Below are 15,813 nucleotides of genomic sequence, written 5' to 3' on the forward strand. Positions count from 1 at the left end.
CAGACTTGCACAGACTGTACATTTCATTGAATACCATTTTTTTTTTTTTTTTTAGAAAATGAATGGGAACTGGTAGTCAGAAATTTGAGAATTCTATTAAATGAGGTAGGACTTATTGCCCATCTCTAATTTGTCTTTGAAGATGGCAGAACTGAATGTAGCATAGTAATGATAATTTCCCTTATTTCCCTAGATTATACAAGAGTGAAGTTGGAGTTTTATAAATGCTGTAGGTCATAGTTGCAGTGCTGCTGTGGGTTTCTATTCAAAGTTCCATTGAGACAAGGCCTTTTTCAGTCTCTAGTGAGCCTTGCCAGCCTACCTTCCAGTGAACAGGATCTAGTAAAATGTTAGAGAAGTGATTGTAGGCACTTTGCCTCCTGGGCTTAGTGACATAGCCATAAACCATATGGAATTTTTCTAAGATAAATTACTAGAGGAGATGACTGGTCAGGTAAGCTGTTTTAAGTGAACTGTCTTTTCTCAGGCTAATTATCTGTATGAGTATCAGTGATCTCTTCCCAATTAGACTGGACCATTATTTCTGAGTTTTCTGTAGTGATCCTCTGGGTAAGGGACTGAATTGTCCTATGTTTGGTACTGTGACCTTACTGAAGAACTAAACCTGAGAGCTGATGTTTTCAAATTTAAATGATAGTTTAATTATTTTATCCAAGATTAACTGGCTTATAAATTATTCAGAGTGGTAGTAGAGATTACTAAACCTGCCCCTGGAGAATTTGGAAAGAGATAAGTTTTTGAGTGTTCTCTGATTTTTGGTTTTTTGAGTGTTCTCCGGTGAACGGTGAACGTGACCTCCATCATAATTGTCATTTCATAAGTTGAGCTTTCTGAAAAGAATGGTCTCCAAGGACTTGGTCCCTAAAATGAAGTAAAAAATTAGAATAACTGGTGGATGTTTAGTTGCTGTTGACTTATGTTTCTTTTCGAAATACAGGATTGTTCTCATTGATAAAGTAAATACCACAGGGTATTAGAAGTGAAGCTGACTGGAAACTGATGGTTTCCTCTGGTTGCTTTCTCATGGTGTTTTGCTCCAAGTAGACCGAGGGTCCAAAATGGTCTGATTGAGAAATGCATCTACCTCAGCAGACCTCAGCATGGTTGCTTCCCGTCAGACAGATTTCTGTAGCATTTGCCTCCGCATGTTATATTTGGAATTGTTGGCCGGCTTTCCTCTTTCTGGTGTTGGCAGCAAGATCCAAAATGAGGTTTTCGAAGAATGAGAGTAAAAAAGCCTGTGTGCATAGGCAGAACTAAGCTCTGCTTGGAGTTTTGCATATTTAATTTTCAGTGAGTCATAACAAGAAAGGTTTCACACATAGAGTAGAAAACTGCCTTGCAGAAAATCTTTGCTGCTATGAACTTTTGAGGATGTAATTTTTCTGATTTTGTTGTTTAGAGCTGTTTGGTACCATTAGAATAATACCAGGCAGATGATGGATTAAAATATTATTTATTTTAACATTATCTTGTGAATCTTGTTTCTGACCCTGACACTGAAGAACTGGAGGTTAACAACATCTGGACTCCCTCCATTCACCCTACCCCCTGAATAGTAAAATGATTAAAAAATAAACAAATTTAATTGGGTTTGTGATTTTTATGCTTATTTTATTTGCCCAATTATTTTTGCATTTGCTGTGTCATATTAGTGTTAAAAAATGATACCCAAACATGGAGGGTCCAATAACATTCAACTGTAACTCAAGTTCAGATGTCTGCTTCTTAAACTTGATGTGAGGATCGGGTCTAATTCTTGGGAGATGAGTGCTTTAAGTACAAAGATATAGGATAATAGCTGTTTAAAAATAGAAGAATTACATTTGGTATGAATTGTTTACTCACAAAATATTTGTGATCCACATGGCTTGAGTTGAGAAAGGAAGCATCAGAAATATTAAAAGTAGAAGAGGAGGTAATACTCCTGAAAGATGACGGTTATGTAACTTAAGGCAAGTACGTCAGTACATCGTGATACTGTGGTGAAAAGTTTTTTATCTTGGGCCTGTCAAAAAAAAAAAACAACAATTACCATACTCAGTGAAGCATAGGATACAGTTTTAACCTCTCAATCTCCTACTGTTCCTTAAGGCTCTCAAAATACTTTAGAAATGAGGTCCACTAATATATTAGGCCAATGTTTTACAAACATAAATATGTTAAAGACATATTTAGGTACTGCTTTCATTTGAATTTGGAGATGGAAGTTCATGTTGGATTTCTTTTTTTTTTTTTGAAATGCAATAATATTTTTTATTTTATTTTATTTTATTTTAATTTATTTTTTTAATATTTATTTATTATTATTTTTTTAAATTACATTAAAAAAAATATATGAGGTCCCATTCAACCCCACCGCCCCCGCCCCCCACTCCCCCCACAGCAACACTCTCTCCCATCATCGTGATACATCCATTGCACCTGGTAAGTTCATCTCTGAGAATCACTGCACCCCATAGTCAATGGTCCACATCATAGCCCAGACTCTCTCACGTTCCATCCAGTGGGCCCTGGGGGGATCTACAGTGTCATGTTGGATTTCTTTTAAATTCCTGGTCAGGTATGTCTCCAAGAGAATTTGTGTTTTTTTGAACCACATCAGCAAAATGTCTAATAAATTGTCTAATTTGAACTGAAAAGGGATTCAGGTAGTCACTATTGTGTGTTGAATGGAGCACACTGATTTTTATTAACCCCCCTGGGTGAAAGTACAACTGATGTATAAAATTATTCAAAGAGGTGTAATGTTACCACCTCCCTTTTTTTTGATAACAGCTTTATTGAACTGTAATTCTTAAATCATTCAATTCACATATTTAAAGTATATAATTCAGTGATTCTTAGTGTATTCACATAGTTGTACAACCATCACCATATCTATTTTATTTTATTTTATTCTATTTTATTTTTATTTATTTTTCCCCTCCCCCCCTCCAGTTGTCTGCTCTGTGTGTCCATTCGCTGTGTATTCTCCTATGTCCACTTGTATTCTTGTCCATGGCACCCGGAATCTGTGTCTCTTTTTGTTGCATCATCTTGCTGTGTCAGCTCTCTGTGTGTGCGGCACCATTCCTGGGCAGGCTGCACTTTTCTTTCGCGCTGGGCGGCTCTCCTCACGGGGCGCACTCCTTGCGCGTGGGGCTCACCTATACAGGGGACACCCCTGCGTGGCTCCGCACTCCTTGCACACATCAGCCCTGTGCATGGGCCAGCTGCACACGGGTCAGGGAGGCCTGGGGTTTGAACCATGGACCTCCCATGTGTAGATGGACACCCTGGGCCAAGTCCACTTCCCGAAACCCTGTATCTTTTAGTATTCGTCCCTATTCCTTTTCCCCTCCCCCCATTCCTCATAGCCCAAGGCAACCACTAATTTACTTTCTTTCTGTATAAATTTGTCTATTCCGGACACTTCATACAAATGGAATCATGTAATATATTGTTTTTTATGATTGGCCTTTTTCACTTAGCATAATGTTTTCCAAGTTTATTCATGTTCTAACATGAGTCAGTACTTCCTTTTTATGACTGAATAATATTCCATTGTATGGATATATGACATTTTGTTTATACATTCATCAGTTGATGGACCTTTGCTATTGTGAATAATGTTATGAACATTTGTGTGCAATTTTTTTGTGGCTATATATATATATATATATATATTTTTTTTTTTTCCTTTCCTCTTGGATGTGTACCTAGGAGTGGAATTCCTGGGTCATATAGTAATTCTGTGCTTAACATTTTGAGAAATTGTCAGACTGTTTTCCCAAGTGGTTATACCATTTTACGTTCCCACCAACAATGTATGTGAGGGTTCCAATTTTTCTACACATCCTTTAGAACACATGTTTTTGTCTTTTTTAATGTAGCCATCCTAGTGAGTATCATTGTGATTTGATTTGCATTTCCCTGATGGCTAGTGATTTTGAGCATTTTTTCATGGGCTAATTGGCCACTTATATATCTTTGGATAAATGTCTATTCAGATCCTTTGTCCATTTTTTAATTGGGTCATTGTTATTGTTTTTGTTATTATTATTAAATTGTAAGAGTTCTTCATATATTCTAAATACAAGTCCCTTATCAGATACTTGATTTGCAAGTATTTTTTTTCCTATTCTGTGGATTGACTTTTCACCTCCCATATCTTTGTTTTAATTTAAGCACAGTTTACTGTCTATGCCCGAATTATCAATGTAATGACAGTAGTAAATGGTTTCTGTGAGCTCTGCTTAGGATGGTCATCTCAGTGGACAGATCCTAACACTGTGATTTGGTATGTTAATATTTCAACTTTTCTGCATGGCCCTTCCTAGCAAAAAAGTCTAAGGCTGGAAGTTACCCCCGATGGATTATTTAAAAAAAAACAAAACTATCACCTGACATTAGGCAGGCTGCCCAACCAGGACCCCATTAGCCATAAAGGAAAACATGTGTGTGGCCATGTTTCATATTTGGAGGCTCTTGATTTAAGAAGGAAATTATTTTTAAAAGATTTATTTATTTATTTATTTCTCTCCCTTTCCCCCCCACCCCAGTTGTCTGTTCTCTGTGTCTATTTGCTGCGTCGTCTTCTTTGTTCGCTTCTTTTGTTTTCAGCGACACAGCAATCTATGTTCCTTTTTGTTGCGTCATTTTGTTGTGTCAGCTCTCCATGTGTGCGGCGCCATTCTTGGGCAAGCTGTACTTTCTTTTGCGCTGGGCGGCTCTCTTTACAGGGCGCACTCCTTGCGCGTGGGGCTCCCCTATGCGGGGGACACCCCTGAGTAGCAGGGCACTCCTTGCGCGCATCAGCGCTGTGCATGGGCAAGCTCCACACAGGTCAGGGAGGCCCGGGGTTTGGAACCATGGACCTCCCATGTGGTAGACGGACACCCTAACCACTGGGCCAAGTCCGCTGCCTGGAAAATTTTAATTGCCTCAGTTTGATTGGTAATAGCATGTTGTGGAACTAATTCCAGATCAGTTTGCGAGCTGGCTTTTGAACCCGGGTCAACAAAAATAGAAAGTTCTATGCCGTAGTGAACCCTCCTGTTTGTATGTGTCTTTATGTAGGCCCAAATAGCAGCAAATAGGGGGTCAGAGTATAGATAATGTTTGCCTGAAGATTAGATAGCTCACGATAAGAAAGTCTGCTTTGATGCTCCCATTTTTACCCTAGAAGTGCAGATTTCCTGCTACTTAATAGAAGTGGGGGTACCTTTCTTCCTGTAAGTAACAGACAATAGAGAATAGATGAAGCTGAATATTGTTTGCATTTTGGTTATGGGTAAAGAGTATTAAAATCCATCTCTGAACTTTCTTATCCCACCTCTGACACATACACAACAATTCCTTAGATGTATGGTTAAGCTGGCCACCCTGTTAGATGATTCTCATGGCACGTACTGTGTTAATACACCACAAGCACCTGGGAATGCTTCTTCTTTTAAGGTACCAGGGTTTTTAAGTCACCAGAGTGGGGGAGGGGGGAGGGGGGCAGGGGGGTGCAGAATTTGTTTTTCCACCTCTAGTGTATTCTTTGACTTAGAGGCCCCAGAGAGTACAACCTGGCCAGCTGCATTGCGTATCAATGAGTGACACTTATAAGAGCACCTCTGCATAATACTAGCCTCCTGAGAGACATAACAGAGGAGTATATCTGTCCCCCTGCCAGTTTCCTGAAAGAGGAGGACATTGTATTCAATGCAAGTCCTAGACCAAATTTCAGAAAGGAACTTTGGTATTCATAATTGTCACCATGCCCAGGATGCATGCACAGGTCACTAGCTGATTGCTTTTCCCATGACTTCAGAGCAGTTAAGAAGAATGAGAAAGTGACTCCTTTTTTCTTCCTACCATTTCTACATGTCAAAATCCTCATCCTTTAATCCTAAAGTTATTTATTTATTTTTTAATTTATCTCCCCTACATCTTGCAGACCAATGAAATTTTCTAAGAAATGAAAAACTTGACTGGCTCATCCAAAGCTGCTCTTTCTTCTCCTTTGCCCTTGTTGTACTAGATGCTCACTAAACTATATGAAAGCCAGAGCCTGACCTATTTTCTCTGCTCGCTGCTGTATAATACCTACTGGTATAACAAATGAGAGATGCACAAAGATAAAACTGGGGAAGCGAATGTGGCTTGAGTGATTGAGCTCCCATCTACCACATGGGAGGTCCAGGTTCGGTTCCCAAAGCCTCCTAAAGAAGACAAGCTGATGCAACAGGCTGGTGCAGCAAGATGACACAAGAGACACATGGGGGGAAAACATAATGAGAGGCACAACAAAGCAGGGAGCAGAGGTGGCTCAAGCAATTAGATGTCTCTCTCCCCGTGGGAGGTCCCAGGTTCGGTTCCTGGTGCCTCCTAAAAAAACCATACAACAGACACAGCAAAGGCAACAGCAAGCAGGTGGAAAGAATTAAAGTAAATCTTAAAAAGAAAAAACAAAACTGGTTGGGCGACAGAAATGATATCTAGGTTGTTCCAAGTAGATGGTACCTTTTGTTAACACAAATATGTTATGACCATTCCTTTCCCCCTAATTATGCTTGCTTTCCTATATGTCAGTAGCTATGTGACATAATTTTTGTTTTCTGACAAATTGTACAGACTATCTCCTGGGAAATGTTTCCCAGGCTTGAAAAGGACAAAAGGTTTATAGAATAACAACAGCAGGGTGGGGAGAAACTCCATACCTGAACCTACCTTCAGTCTTGTCCACTGATTTGGACCCTGCATGAGGCTCTTTTTGGAATAAGCTTGAATGATCAAGAGAGATCTCAGTGGAGTTTGAATTTAACAATAACCCAAATATATTGCTTTACTGCCAGGCCAGGCAGGGGTGGGGGAACCTCTCAGAATTACTGGCAAGTTTGAGTTCCAAGTGGAGACCTATGTGTGGCAGCAAAAGCACACTGACAGGGGTTTACTCAGCTGTGATCCTCAGGGGAATGTTGAATATTATTTTTCTTGTATATCATTTGTGCAGAGAACAGACTCAGACCTAATGAAGCTAATGAAATGTGCAAAAAATTTAGAGAGGGTAGGTTTAGGTAAGTCTCTGTATTAGAGAAAGGTAGAGCTATTCTTGCTCTTTCCACCAGTCCTGGGCTCCTGTGATGAAGTTTTTAACTCCCACATCCACTGAACCCAGCAGATTCCCTGGATCAGCAAGTTCTGCTGATTCTTGATTCTAATGAAGCTTTGAAAACATTAGAGGGAAACTCTACAGTGAACTTTCAATTGATTGTCATCAATTATTGGTCAGAATACATTTTAAAGAGTAGGCTTTATTTTATACCTTTCCAAATAACTACATTTCTAATTAGGTTTTTTGGTTTGTTTGTTTTCATTTTAGTTTTAAGGAGGTTCTGGGTACTGAACCTGGGACCTCGTATATGCAAAGCAGGCACTCAGCCACTGAGCTCCATCCTCTCCATTAAGTTCTTGAGTGTGTCTAAACCTATAACTTTTCATAGTCATATGCATAGGTTGGCTATATTTAACTTTCTTTGATCTTACTTGCCAATTTTTGAAAGAACATTTTGAAAGTAGGGAAAATTTTGTCACCAACTTTGGCCTTTTGATAAACTTACCATTTTTATTTTGCTTTATGTCCTCCTTTGTGTCTTCATGGTTTTGCCTGGCATAGGTGACACTTCAATATACTCATCGTAATTTAGCAAACTATCATACCAAAAGAAACTCCTAATTCCAGGATATCAGACATCTGTGACTACAGGCTCTGATACGTCAGTATTGAAATAAGATGTACTCTAAGAAAAGTGTCTGCAGTTCATTTAAGTTGTGGCAAGGCTTGTATGCTTGTTGCATTTCTTGGAGGGCTTTCCTCAAATTTAACCATTTGTGTGTACACATTTGAGCCTTTAGGGTGATCATACTTTGGCTAGGGACACCTGAGAGGAAAGTGGGCCCAAGGTAAAGTTGTGGCTCTTTATCTCTGAGAAATGTGTTTAGCTCCTAAATAGGTCGTTGGGGGTATAACTGGAAGGCTTTGGAAGCCCAAGTCAGCACTTAGCTGTGGCATTAAACCACGACAGCATGATTTGACAGTGTGCCCAGGAGATTACTTGTCATGTAGGGCAGGGAGCTTTGAAGTTTATGAGTAGAACTAGGGGAGGCTGTGGGGTAAAAGAAGGAATGAGGCTTTTACTGTTTGGACCCATATAATATTTCCTCTCCTTCCCTTTTTTATAAGACCCAATCATGGGAGCGTAAATGAAGTAGAAATCCATCCTTGGGGAAAAGCAGCAGGGTCTAAAGTAGAAAACTACTCGATTTAGTTGAGTTTCAAATAAAGATATTATAAGTGATTTTTGTCTCCTGAGCCTTTATAGAATTTTAGGTCCAATAGCTATAGCCAGGATTCCCTGAGCTGTGTCTGCAGAGTGTGGCCTGGCTATTTCCTTTTTCATAATAGAACACTAAATTTGGTCACAGAACAGTACCCAGGTTTCCATACCTCCAAGACACTTCTGGAATGCAGAGTTGCGATTGTTGGTTGCGCCTTCCATTTGGAACATTCCCTAGTAGTGTTAGAAAGTGACTGTTGAGCCAGAATGTTGACTCTTCTCCTAAAGCCAGGTACGTTCCAGCAGCTATCCTGAGGTGAATGAATAAAACCCTTTTTTAAAAAAATGTTTGAAAAAAATTTTGCAGCTAATGGAAAACGTGGAGGAGTTTGCAAGGATAGCCAAATGCCCAGGCCAGTGATAATCAGGCCTTGTGGTAACCAGAGCTTGGCTTACAGAGAAGTTAGCAGAGGCAAACACCTGGTATAACTGTTAGTGCTCTACCCTCCCACCCTCCTTCTTTCCGTGCACCACCTTATAATGCCTTTCTCCAGGTGTCCTTTTCTGGGAGGGTGCCACAGCCAACTCTACATAGAAGGCAGTAAAACTTGAGGGCATAGTCAGCCAGTTTGAAAGGACTGTATGCCTGTAAAAGTGATGCAACTAGCTAAGTTTCTCAATGGGGCATTTGTAATGGCCTGGCATTTCATTGGCTTCCTTGTTAACACTGTCACTGAGGCTGTACATGAGAAAACCAGCAGTCCTTGTACTTTATGTACTTTGTAGCATTAGCTATATTTGAGTCAATAGCTAGGATGAAGTTCTATAAGGGATGGATGAAGGTTCAGGGACCTTCTTTGTTTTCATTTCTCCAACATCCTTCAATATGGCCACCTTCCCTGCCTTTGAAAGGTAGTGGTACTTGAAGGTAAAAGCTGATTCCCCCAGAAGTATCCAGAGGGATCTTACTGTTTCTGCTAATATTTGAGATTCATTAAATTTTATTCCCTCAAAACATATACCATTAAATTTGGATAATACAAGTTATAATTTAATTTTTTAAATTAAACTTTACCCAGCACCTCTTAGCTTTTCCAAGACATGAGCTGGTTTCCGTTGACAAAAGCCTTGTTTTCTGTGCTCATAGACCCCTTTATATATCAAGATGGCTGCTGGAAAGCTGAGGTATGAGTGTGGCACTCTTGGTGATAACCTTCACTCCCTGTTTTGACAAGTACCAACACATTTCCTTAGCTGCCCAAGGGCAGCAGGACCAGTCTCTGAGAGATGAGGCCTGTTTAAGCATGTATTGTCTTTTGCATTTGGCCTTACACAATTTTCCTAAATATAATCGCAGGATTTTATCTGGTAGTGGACCTCAGATGGATGGATGAGACCCATGAACTGTGAAATTAAAAATCACAACTGCTCAGTGCTATTGTTGACGTGCTGAACGCCTCTCCCCACCAAGAAAAGGGCGGCATACAGATGATGGTGGGGATCAGTGATATCTTTCTTAGTCTGATATTTATCTCACTGAAACTGAGCCGTATATTATAGCTAGGGAGTTCCTGATTCTGAAGAATGTTGGATTCTGGCATGAGGGGACCTACCAGTTCATGCGATTGACCCTTATATATTGTGCATAGAGGTAGTACACAGATAGGGTGTTTGCAGTGTTCTTGTTAACTATTGTATTAAGTAGACTATTTTGTCAGTCCGGGAAAAGAAAATGGTGTGTTCTTTCTTGAATATTTTTTCATCCACTTGCTTCATTTTGCCTTAAGACATACACCAAAGCTTTTAATTTGGTTGTGAGCTTTTCTTGTCTCTCAGACTGCCTTGGGCTCAAGTTTTAAAATGTCAGTGTCTCTTAGCTAGATGGACAGTTGCAAGACCTCACATTAAAAAAAAAAAAAAGAAGCCCAGAGCCCAATACCTGGTTTATCTGTATTTTGTAACACAAAAGAAAGGTCTCTGCAGTAAAAGGCAGCCTTTCTGCTTCCTTCTCCCCTCCTCCCTTTGTTCTCTTCTCCCCTCCCCCTTCTCCCTTCCAATTCCATATTGAAAAACTGCTTGCACTGGATAGATAATTAACACAGAGCTATGGAGCAACAGGTCCCACTTGTGGAGACTAAATTTGAAGTAAATGTTAATGCTGTGCAGGTTCACATTTATTAATAGGCAAGGGAGATGAGGGAGGTTAGACTCAGATCAACCACACTGATATATGACTTGAAATAGATCCTCTTAATTAGAGAGCCAAGAACCATGACAACTACCAACATCTTCCACCTGCAGTGGTGAGCTTGCAGCCTCATTAGTGAATGAAAGAGGCATTCTAAATTAAAACCGGACTCCGTCCTTTAACTGTGATTTGGGATCATCTGGCTCTGGGCTTTGAATCTTTGACATGGGAAAGTCTCTCAGTACAGGCATTACAGTTAACTGAGAGGTGTATGTTTGTGGTTTTCTCTTGGATGATCAGAAATAGACTTAATTCAGACACCCTCATCAGTAATAGAGATGGGCCATTTTGGATTTAAGGGAATCATGCTACAGAGGTTGGCTTTAAGAAGTTTTAGTTTTAAAAAGTTGTTGTCCTTAACCAGCTTCCTAACTGGATTGTGTACATATCCTAGTGCTAACATTTTATGGGCCCTCTCAGGTCTCACAGAGAGCCACACTGTGAACTCTGAGAAGCATATCCTTCAGTTATAAAATCTCCTATTAGGTAGTAGTTAAATAAATACTGAGTTGGAAAGTGGTGATCAGTCATTTTCTGGCCAGAAATTGCAGGCCAGGTCTTTTAAACAAAGGGTATATCCATGGAAGTGAAGATGGGAAGACATGCCACAAGCACTCCATCCTAACAGACCTCCGTCTCTTCTCTACCTGTGGAAAAAAGTGCCTGTCTAAGCCTTGTGGGTCATATTCTTTTGAAGCCAGAAAATAAAGTAGAGGTTCTTGGCCTGCATGCAGAAAGGCTACAAGTTTTCCAAGGCAAGCCAGCTCAGGTACAGAAGATGACTATTCCAAGGCTCACCTTTCTTCTCAGAACTTAAACAGCTCTCAGAAGAAATCTAACGGTTCAAACACTATTGTGCCCAAATGGGCTTAAGCATCCATTCCCAGGGAAAATGTCCCCACTCCCAGAGCCTTCTTTTTATCAGATGGCTTTTCAAAATACAGAAATATACCTGCTTCTGAAACTATAGCTTCCTCTTGATCTCCTCAAGATCATTAACTTCCTCATCTTTAAAGAATCACTGGCTCAATTAGCATTTGCTGAATACCTCTGAGTTGTGGAAAGAGAGTAAGGAAAGGGCCATTGTCACCTTCTGCTACCAAATGACCAAACTTCTGGGCTCCTCACTGATTCTGACATCATGAGCAATTGAGTACTATGATCTGTATGGCAAGGAAAAGTTTATAGTTGACTGCATGTGCTCACATTGTGAAGTGTCCTCACGTTGTCTCTAGCCTGTGATCCTTGAAAGGAAGGAACATGTTTGAAATCCTAGCACTTAGCACATTGCCTAACATAAAATAAGTGTCCAATAAATGTTTGAATGGATGAATGGCTTTGATCATCTGCCCCCAAGGCATCGTTTCTGGATTGGGGTAGATCATAACTTGTTTGCTTTGTGTCCATTCTCCAGTATGGTACTTAGTGAATTGCATAATAAGCAGTGGAGGGAAACGGATGGGCTCCCGTCTGCCGTATAGGAGGTCCAAGGTTCGATGCCCAGGGCCTTCTGGTGAGGGCAAGCTGGCCCACTCGATGAGCTGGCCCCGTGGAGTGCCAGCCCATGCAGGAATGTGGCCCTGCTCGGAGAGCAGTCCTGTGTGGGAATGCCGCCTCACATGGGAAAAAGCTGCCCCACACAGGAGTGCTGGCCAATGCAGAGAGCTGGCACAGCAAGATGACGCAACAAGAGACACAAAGGAGAGAAAATAAGACATAGCAAAACAGGGAAGCTGAGGTGGCGCAAGAGAGTAATTGCCTCTCTCCAACTCCAGAAGGTCCCAGGATCCGCTCCCATAGCTGCCTAATGAGAATACAAGCAGGCACAGAAGAACACACAGCTAATGGACACAGCAGACAATGGGGGAAAATAAATAAAAAATAAATCTTTAAAAACAAAACAAAACAGTGGAAACCCAATAAATATTGACTTATATGGAAGAAAATGCTTGGCCGTATGATTTAAGGATAGTACCCTGATGGATAGTCTGCTGTGTTCCCCAGAAATAAGAAAATTGTTAAAAGTTTTTAAGAAACAGCTTCATGGCTTGGGTTCAAGATCTGAGTCGAAAAACTTCTCTTTGGGTTCCAGTTCTGCTACTTATTGCCTCCATAACTTTAGATAAGTCAGTTTCCTTTCCTGTATGATGGAAATAAGAATTAATTTTCTGACTGTATGGTGGTGAAAATCAAATAAGAGCATCAGTTAAAACTTTGTGAATGGTAATACACTAGATGTAAGATGAGGTTATCACTCTGCCATTTCTAGGCTATACTGATTAGGAAGACTATCAATGTCTTTAAAGGCAACACTAGGTCATTTTATTGTGTTTTCATGGTTTTCACTACTCAGCAGCTGAAAGTCTGATAGAATAATTTCAGTGTTATCTGACTTTTAACTTTTAATGATTGCCTTTTGTAAAGGATGGCTTCCAGCACCCTGTCTTCATTGACATTGGGATTAGAGGGAGCTGGGCACAGACTTTTATTCTTGACAAGCATATCAGAGTTTAGAGTCTACATGTAATAATTGTTTCAAAGTTGCATGCTAAGCTTATGGGAACACCATTCTTATGGGGAAGGAGCTTTGAGATGGGCAGTTGAGGTGGGGAAGTCTTCAGAATATGAGTACATGAGTACCTTGAGGCTGTAGAATCTTCTCCATGGAATCCCTTCCCTGATAGCAATATTTCTGATAAGAAGCAAAACTAGTCCGTATGCAAAACAGCGTCTTCCAAAATTGGTTCCTGAGCTTACCTCAGTGGCAGTTTGTTTGTCTTGGAGCAGTTTCTTGAATCCTTTTCCCCTATAAATTTGAGTTGAAAAGCTGCCTTCTTAATAGCATGAAAAGAATTGCTTGGTGCAGAGAGGAAACATGATCGTGAGAACACTTTATGAAGGGTGATTTTTGTGTTCCGAGTATGCCTATGGTGATTATTTTCTGGAAACGTAGACTTCCCTTCCCTATTCATCCCATCTGTATTGCTGCCTTCTTTCAAAATGCATATCCCAGCTCCAAGTAAACCTATCAAAAGTTTGGTAAGTAAGTAAAGAAATGGTGTTAAATGTTCTGTATTCACCTTAAAGATAACACTGTCTTCAGCTAACAGCCCCCATCACACCCTTCAGGGCAGACCTAACAAGAGGAACTTGTGGCCATAATCTGAAACTCTGAGAAATGTACCATCTTTTTTTTTCCCCTCTCCATACTTTTTATTTTTTAAATACTTGCATACTTACAGGACAATTGCAAAAATAATACAAAACCCATACTGGGTATGTCTACCTACCACCCCATACTCAGATCCACCACTTTTAACATTTGCTATATCATTCTATCAGTCTGTCCATCTATCTATGAATCCATTTCTGAACACTTTGAGTATAGATTGTGTATACATCATGCTTCTTGAACACTTAATACTGCCACGTGAACAAAGGTACTCACTTATGTAACTGCCATATGTACAGTAATGAAGTTCAAGAAATTTTTGGCACTGATGTAAAGCTTACAGTCCATATACCATTTTTTTTCTTATGTCCCAATAATGTCCTTTTGGGCATTTTGTCTTCCATTATTAGGTCCAGACTAGGATTGTGTATTGCATTTAATTGTCATTGTCTTTTTAGTCTCTGTCTTTCAATTGTAGAAACATGTATATACAACATAAACTTTCCCACTCAGCCACTCTCAAACGTACAGTTCAGTGGGGTTAATTGCACAGTGTTGTACTACCCTCATACCATCCATTACCAGTACCTTTCCGTCACCCCAAACAGAAACCCTGCACCATTGTGTATTAACTCCCATTCCCTTTCCCTCCTGTCCCTGGTAACATGTGCTCTACTTTCTGGCTCTATGAGTTTGTATATTCTAGCTATTTCATATAAGTGGAATGATATATGATATGACTTATTTCACTCAACAGAATTCTTCAAGGCTCATCCATGTATCAAAACTTCATTCTTTCTACAGCTAATATTCCATTGTATAATTATACCACATTCATTTGCTTATAAACATTTGAGTTGCTTCCACCTTTTGGCTAATGTCAGTAATGCTGCTATGAACATTAGTTCCTGTCCAGGTTCTTTTGGGTATACATCTAGAAGTGAGATCATATGGTAGTTCTATGTGTAACTTTTTGAGGAACTGCCAGACTGTTTTCCACCATTTTACATTGCCACCAGTCGTGTACTATTTCTCTGCATACTTGCCAACACTTACTATTTTCAGTTTCTTTAAACTGATAATTTGTATATTTTCTTTGGAGAGATGTTTGTTTAAGTCTTTTGCCCATTTTCTCTTTGGGATGTTTGTCTTTTTGTTGCTATGGGACTTCTATATACTGGATATTAAACCCTTCTCGGATACATGGTTCCCAAATATTTTCTCCCATTTTATGAGCTTTATTTTCACGTTCTTGATAATGTCCTTTGGTGCACAAAAATTTTTAATTTTGTGTAATCCAATTTTTTCCTTCGTTGCTCTTGCTTTTGGTATAAAGTTTAAGAATCCATGGCCTAGTCTAAGGTCCTAAAGATATTTCCCTATGTTTTTCTTCTAAACCACTCTTATATTTAGGTCATTGATCCATTTTGAGTTAATTTTTGTATGTGATGTGAGGTAGGGATCCAATTTCATTCTGTTGCATGTGGATATTCTGTTTTCCCAACACCATTTGCTGGAGAGAGACTATTCTTTCAACATTGATTGGACCTGGCACCTTGTCAAAAATCAATTGTGCTGTGGGCAGTGTGGGGAGCAGGGCATATGGGAATCCCCCCCCCCCTTTTTTTTAAATTTTTTTTTTAAGATTATTTTATTTATTTCTCTCCCCTTCGCCACCATTGTCTGCTTTCTGTGTCCATTTGCTGTGTCTTCTTCTGTGTCTGCTTGCATTCTTGTCAGGTGGCACCAGGAATCTGTGTCTCTTTTTGTTGCGTCATCTTGCTGTGTCGGCTCTCCGTGTGGGCGGCAGCACTGCATGTGGGCCAGCTCGCCACACTGGCCAGGAACCCTGGGTATCAAACCCTGGACTTTCCATATGGTAGGCAGATACTCTTATCAGTTGAGTCACATCTGCTTCCCATCCTATTTTTTTATGTAACATTTATGTAATCTAAATATCATTTTTTAAATTAAAGATTAATTTTAAAAAATCAGTAGATCAAGAAAAAAATTTTTTAAATCAATTGACCATAGATATGTGGGTGAAATGTTCATTCTTAAATATG

General features: G+C 39.8%; 1 protein-coding gene across 3 annotated transcripts in view; it reads left to right on the forward strand.

Annotated features, from left to right (window-relative positions):
- Positions 1-15,813, forward strand: part of PHF12 (PHD finger protein 12) — a 53,664-nt gene that overhangs the window by 3,543 nt on the left and 34,308 nt on the right. The window lies entirely within an intron of this gene.

The sequence above is a fragment of the Dasypus novemcinctus genome, chromosome 21 (assembly GCF_030445035.2).
Source record: "Dasypus novemcinctus isolate mDasNov1 chromosome 21, mDasNov1.1.hap2, whole genome shotgun sequence".
Classification (NCBI taxonomy): domain Eukaryota; kingdom Metazoa; phylum Chordata; class Mammalia; order Cingulata; family Dasypodidae; genus Dasypus; species Dasypus novemcinctus.